The 6,503-nt window shown below is 44.5% G+C and overlaps 1 pseudogene; it reads right to left on the reverse strand.

The window, feature by feature from the left end:
- The window catches only part of LOC107584780 (potassium voltage-gated channel subfamily H member 7-like), a 62,636-nt pseudogene extending 56,459 nt beyond the window's left edge, over nucleotides 1-6,177 (reverse strand).
- Between the last annotated feature and the right edge of the window lie 326 nt (nucleotides 6,178-6,503).

Genomic DNA, 6,503 nt, shown 5'->3' on the forward strand with positions numbered 1-6,503 from the left:
GGTGGGCATGGCAACGCGGCACTTTCCGGGTCCAAGTTACACCGGCCTGCTGCCAGACCTTCACCCCGTGGTCAGACCTTGCGTTTCTCCGGGCAGGAGTGCCCCTAGAGCAGGGCTCCAGGAATGCTGTGGTTTGCACGGATGCCTCAACCACCAGCTGGGGGGCCACGTACAACAGGCTTGCAGTGTCAGGGGTTTGGACGGGGCCCCAACTGCACTGGCACATCAACTGCCTCGAGTTGCTGGCAGTGCACCTTGACCTGAGCCGTCTCAAAGGGCGCTTATGAGGCAGACATGTACTAGTCCGCACGGACAACACAGCGACCGTTGCGTACATCAACCGACAAGGTGGTCTGCGCTCCCGTCGCATGTCGCAACTCGCCCGCCAACTCCTCCTCTGGAGTCAGAAGCATCTGAGGTCGCTTTGTGCTGTTCACATTCCTGGGCTGCTCAACCGGGCAGCCGACAAGCTGTCTCGAGCTGCGCTCCCGGGAGAATGGCGACTCCATCCCCAGACGGTCCAGCTGGTTTGGAGACATTTCAGAGCTCAGGTAGACCTGTTTGCCTCTCCAGAAACCTCTCACTGCCAGTTGTTCTTCTCCCTAGCCGAGGGAACGCTCAGCACGGACGCACTGGCACACAGCTGGCTGCGGGGCCTTCGCAAGTATGTGTTTCCCCCAGTGAGCCTTCTTGCACAGTTGCTGTGCAAGGTCAGGAAGGAAAAGGAGCAGGTCCGGTTGGTGGCACCCGGACCTGGTTCCCGGAACTAATGCTCCTCGCGACAGCCCCTCCTTGGCCGATGCCTCTGAGGAAGGATCTACTGACTCAGAGACGGGGCACCCTTTGGCACCCACGTCCAGACCTCTGGAAACTTCATGTCTGGTCCCTGGATGGGACGCGGAGGTTCTAAGTGACCTACCTCAAGAGGTAGTTGACACCATCACTTCAGAGAGAGCACCGTCTACGAGACACGCCTACGCTTTGAAGTGGAACCCGTTCATTGAGTGGTGTTCTTCTCGCCGAGAAGACCCCCGAATATGCCCGATCAGAGTCGTGCGGTCCTTTTTGCAGCAAGGGTTGGAGCGAAGGCTGTCTCCCTCCACCCTCGAAGTTTATGTCGCTGCAATCGCGGCTAACTACGACCCCATAGAAGGGAGGTCGCTGGGGAAGCATGACCTGGTCATCAGGTTCCTTAAGGGGACGAGAAGACTAAATCCTCCACGGCCCCCCTCTATACCCTCTTGGGACCTGACTTCTAGTGCTCACAGCACTACAGTAGGGCCCATTTGAGCATTTGCAGACGGTCGAGCTGAAATTTATTTCGATGAAGACTTTGCTCCTGTTGGCATTGGCCGCCATCAAGAGGGTAGGGGACCTGCACTCATTTTCGGTCAACGATTCGTGCCTAGAGTTCGGGCCGGCTGACTTCCAGGTAACTCTGAGGCCCCGGCCTGGCTATGTGCCCAAGGTTCCCGCTACTCCCTTCAGGGATGGAAGGGGCAGTAGCTGTGGCCTTTTGGTAGGATCCCAATTTCGTCTGTCATCCATCGTGACGTCACGTCCCGTCACCACAGCTCCTGTACCACCGCTGAGCGGCCGGGTCACCGGCTCGGCTCCTCAGCGAAAACCTGAATATGTGCTGCATCTGCTGCCTACTTATACTCACGCTGTAATCAGCGGCAGCTGGAAGCAATAATAGCATGCCATTGTGCATTGACTCGTTTAGTTTACACTCGAAGTAGATTGGTCTCTCTAAGCGAGATCCCAATTTCGTCGGTCATCCGACGTGACGTCTCCGTTCCCTCTTTCAGGGAACGAGGGTTACCATACGTAACCGAGACGTTTTTACTTCTGGAACCCAGCTGTTGCACTCTATAGCCTCTTTTAGACATACAGTATTTACTGGTAAATACCATTTAGTGATCATGTGTGAACAGGGCCATTTCAAAAATACCGGTAAATTCTTGGGTAAAGCAAGTTGTAATATTACCATCAGATTACCGTTATGATACTATGTGTTAACAAAGCATAAGATTATGCTGCTATGACTGCTATGAGCACACACAAGGTCAGGATGCACTGATGTAAGAAGTCATAAAATCATACTATGATTGCTATATGATATTTACAGTAAGCTCTGTTTAAAAAAAACACATCTCAAGACCCTGCCTTTATTACCATTTACAGCCCAGCACTTCTGCAGTTTGATACTATTTTGCAGCATCTCGTGTTTTTAACCTATAGCAAAAACATGTTTTGTGTGATCGGCCCTTTCTGCCTGTCACTGAGAAGTCAAAAAGATATTGTTAAATTGGACAGATGTGAAACAAAAGTGCTTCTCCTCAACCAGACGGATGAAGACAAGCAGTGTTTAAAGGTAATTTACGATGACTGGCATCACAGTGTTTACTGGTATTTTGGAGCTAATGTTTGAATGGTCAGTAAAACAGTAAAAAGCCAGAACACCATTGCTCGTGTGAATAGCACATTTTTGTATTTAGTGGAAAAGTCAATCTGGTAATTTTACGGTAATTTACCGGATTTAATGCGTGTAAGGGGCTTATTATGAACAAGAAAGAACAAAATCTATGTCCTCTATTGGGGACATGTACTCTCTCACTACAAGAGGCACTAGAGCTGAACAGGATAAAAAAATTATCTCAGCTCCTAGTAGTTTCCCTGTGATCTGAAGCAAAATTGTCGAAGACAATAGGAGCTGTCATTTCAGTGCTGACTTTAACTTCCTCTGCAATAATTCAAACACGCTCTGTCTTTTACTCTCTCTCTCTCTCTCAGTTTATATTCCATATCCCAAGTATCGGTTTATTCATAGAAAGACCATATAAAAGGAAATAAAGGTACTATTCAATAATAAAAAATTTACAGCCCAAAATACATTACAGTGACTAGAAAAATACATTGGAAACTGTTTTCCTTTGGTGTAAAGAACATAAATTTGACTCACAAATCAAAGTACATCATTAATTGCCATTGGTTAATAACCCTACTAAGAAGATGTTTATATGTCAGGCTGGTTGGGATAATTAAACAAATAATGTCACAGGGCAAAAGTGCGAATCAACTTAATAGCTTACATATAATTGTTTAATGGCATATTTTCTGCAGCATTCTGTATAAATCATTCTTTATCTTTTGCTTTAGAGGGGTCATGTACTGAAATATCAAAATTCCCTTGATCTTTTGACATATAAGAGGTCATTGTACAATAAAAACATCCTGTAAGTTTCAGAACTCAAAACTTTCTCATTATTTACGCGTTTTTAACCTAAATCACAGCAGCGTCCATCTATGAAGGATGTCAGCTGTCAAATATACACAACTGTTAGCCACAATCCGCCATCCCTATTCAAACAGAGCATTCTGATGAAAAGGTCAAATCAGGACAGAATATAGCATATTACTTCTAAATTATGATGTTTTTTGATGTAAAAAGTTTGATAACATTATTAGTAGACCTCAGGGAACAGTACAAAATAATGACCCCTTTAAGCAAAGGGCTTTTTTCCTTTCACTGAGATTTCACTTGGAGATCATAATAAGCAAAACATTAACTAACAACGTAACATTCAGTAAACATAACCCACATTCTCAGGTTCATTGAACTACTTTAAACAAGTAAAGCTCACACACTCACCGTCCTTCCGGTGGTAGGTGATCTCCACTTTGCGTTCCTCCGAGCCCAGGAGAGCCTGTGCTACCTGCGCAATAGCGTGCCGATTGGTCAGCTGTCCATGCAAGAAGTCACAGGTGCATGGCTTCTGCATGATGTCCGGCCGGGAAAAACCTGTCATCTCACAGAAGGCATCATTGCAGTAGATGATGGCACAGTTCTGGACACGTGCATTGGCTATGACAAATCTCTTGTCTGTAGAAACAGGCAGAAAAGAAAGTTATTGCGATAAAGAAAGTGTGTATAGGTAGTGGAGGTGAAAAGATATAGTAAATAATTTTTAAAGCTTTCATAAAAATTTTACTTTTCCTGCCATATGTGCACTTGTGCTTTTGGCAGAGTGTACCTCTAGATTAGCAAATGTAGAATTGTAAATTTGAGTCATAAGGCCAGTAAGCCTTGTCAAATTTTATTACATTACACTGACTATGTTTACATGGACACTTTTTGTTTAAATCGAAATGAAATATTTCTGATCGATGAATCTGAACGTAGTGTTTACATGAACGCTAAATAAAGTGATCGGGTTTATAATCATTTATATGTCATATTATATGTTTATAGTGTTTATTTGTCACAAGCTTCAATGTCGAATTTGATCTTTTGACATGCACACAATGCACGAATATTCAGAGTTGCCCAATGTTTGCACATACTATTCTCCTACCATTGATTCTTATATCAGTGGAGGTTGTGTCCTCTTTTGGAAGGCCAAACAAAGTAGTTTCGCTTTCACAACGAAACACACAGCGTCTCCACGTCATGGCGGCTGCGGCAACAATACTACAGCGAGAATCAAAGTTACGCCTTCTTTCATTGCGTGAACATTTGGGCGGTGTTATGCAAATCTTCCCACACAGTGACGTAGACATGTGGGGGCGTGTTTAAACGAGGCGTTTTAGGAGGGCATGGACGAGTCTGAACTTTTATAAAGAATATCTCTTTGGGTTTGAGACCTTAGTCTTTGCAACTTTTGGGATCTTATCTATTCACGAACAGCTTGTAACACTCCAAAGAGAAAGGAAAACTTGAAATCGCATCATATGACCCCTCTAAAAAAAGCAAAAATCCAGGTTACTATGAGGCACTTACAATGGAAGTTACTTGGGCTAATTTGTACACTTCAAATATTGCAAAAGTACAGCCAAAAGACAAACAATATGTGTTAATGTGATTTTACTCGGAAAAAACATTTAGTATTCTTTTTCCTGTTTTTATAGTTATATCCAATTCAAACTGTAACAGCAAATTTTAACAGAAGAATTGATGTACAGTACTGTATAGTGCTTTCACAAAAAAAGCATCCCTTTTTTTTTAATTCCCCAAAATTGGCCCAATTTATTTCCATTTTAACAACCTCACCTCTTCTTATTTTTAAAGAAAACTCGGGACAAGCCAACATTATTTTTTGTGGTAACCAATACTGACTGAGATAAACTGAACCTGTAATATTCAATTAAAAAAAGATTTGCGCAAGTGGTCTTGTTAACAAATGTCCTTAATGTTTTGTCTACCAGAAACTGGCCTTCTCTATTAACAGTTATATTTGAGAGAAAACAGCAGAGACAGTAAAGGCATGGAAGAGTGATATTTTGGCAGTGGACACTGGGCCCCTCAGCTGAGTGCCTGTGGTAGTGTGAGTAAACACATTAACACTCAAACACAACACAAACGGTGACATTTTCAGATGCTGACATGACGTTTGCTCTACACTGGATGACATAAACGGATAGTTTCCTACCTAACGACCACTGGAGAAAGAGTCCAAACACTATCCAAAATCTATTGCGCTGTTAACCACTTAACTAATCAATGCGAAACGGTAAAAGTACAACGCTAATAAGTCAAAGTATCTATTTCTAAATTTGGACACAGAAGTAAGGCTAAAATAAGTTGTTCAGCCTGCGTGTGGCGGTACACTCGCCCAGTTTAGAGGTCACACTAAACAATAAACCGCAACTGAATCTCATCACATGCATCTTATTGTTGCAATGAAATAAACAAACACTGCTGCAACATCTGGAAGATGACACTCACTTTGATCCTCGAATTTGCGGATAATAATCCCGAGAAACGTGTTCTGTGGCGCGACGTGACCCCGTCGCACCGGCATGATTGACGGCTGGTTGTCCGCGAGAGCCGCTCGATCGCGCGCCCCTTTGAATCCGCTGGATGAGCTTCACGAGCACAGCGCGAGGAAACGCGTTGCTTTGTGAGGGGTCATTCCGGTGACTTCTTCTCCTTCTCTCCGCCGTTAGATGGTCGCTTTCCGTGATTCATTCCCGTTTTTGTCTTCACCGGTAGTCGTTGTTTAAAACGAAAGACGAGAAAACGAGGCGCTCTGTGAGGACGCTGCGGGTCTGAGCAGCATCTCAATCGAACTGAAACCCACCAATGTGACGAACGGCTACAAACGGACAGCAGTGACGTCTGTCTCTCCGCGAGGGGCCCTCGCGCAGTGCGCCCGACGCTGTGCAAGGAGATGCGCGAGGAAACGGTATCCGTGTTGCGCGAGAGAAGCCCTGGAGGAGGGCACAGTTCACACGGATCGCTCTCCGCAGACCACGTCAAACAACACAACACGTGGGGTTTTCTTTTTCCACCTTTAGGATATCCATGACAGCGAACTTAAGGGCGGCTGCGAGTAAAGTAGACAGGTCAATTACAGTGTTACCTGGATCTATAAATTAAAGAATGTTTATGCACAAATGCGACGGCAAATGTAAACTTAAAAGTGGCAAAACATGAAAAGTAAATGGTTCAACCTTTGCAAAGTGCATATTCGCATGCGTGGTACATTTGGGACTGTCCA

This window comes from Sinocyclocheilus grahami, unplaced genomic scaffold (assembly GCF_001515645.1).
Source record: "Sinocyclocheilus grahami isolate Dianchi unplaced genomic scaffold, SAMN03320097.WGS_v1.1 scaffold63.1, whole genome shotgun sequence".
NCBI classification, from domain to species: Eukaryota; Metazoa; Chordata; class Actinopteri; order Cypriniformes; family Cyprinidae; genus Sinocyclocheilus; species Sinocyclocheilus grahami.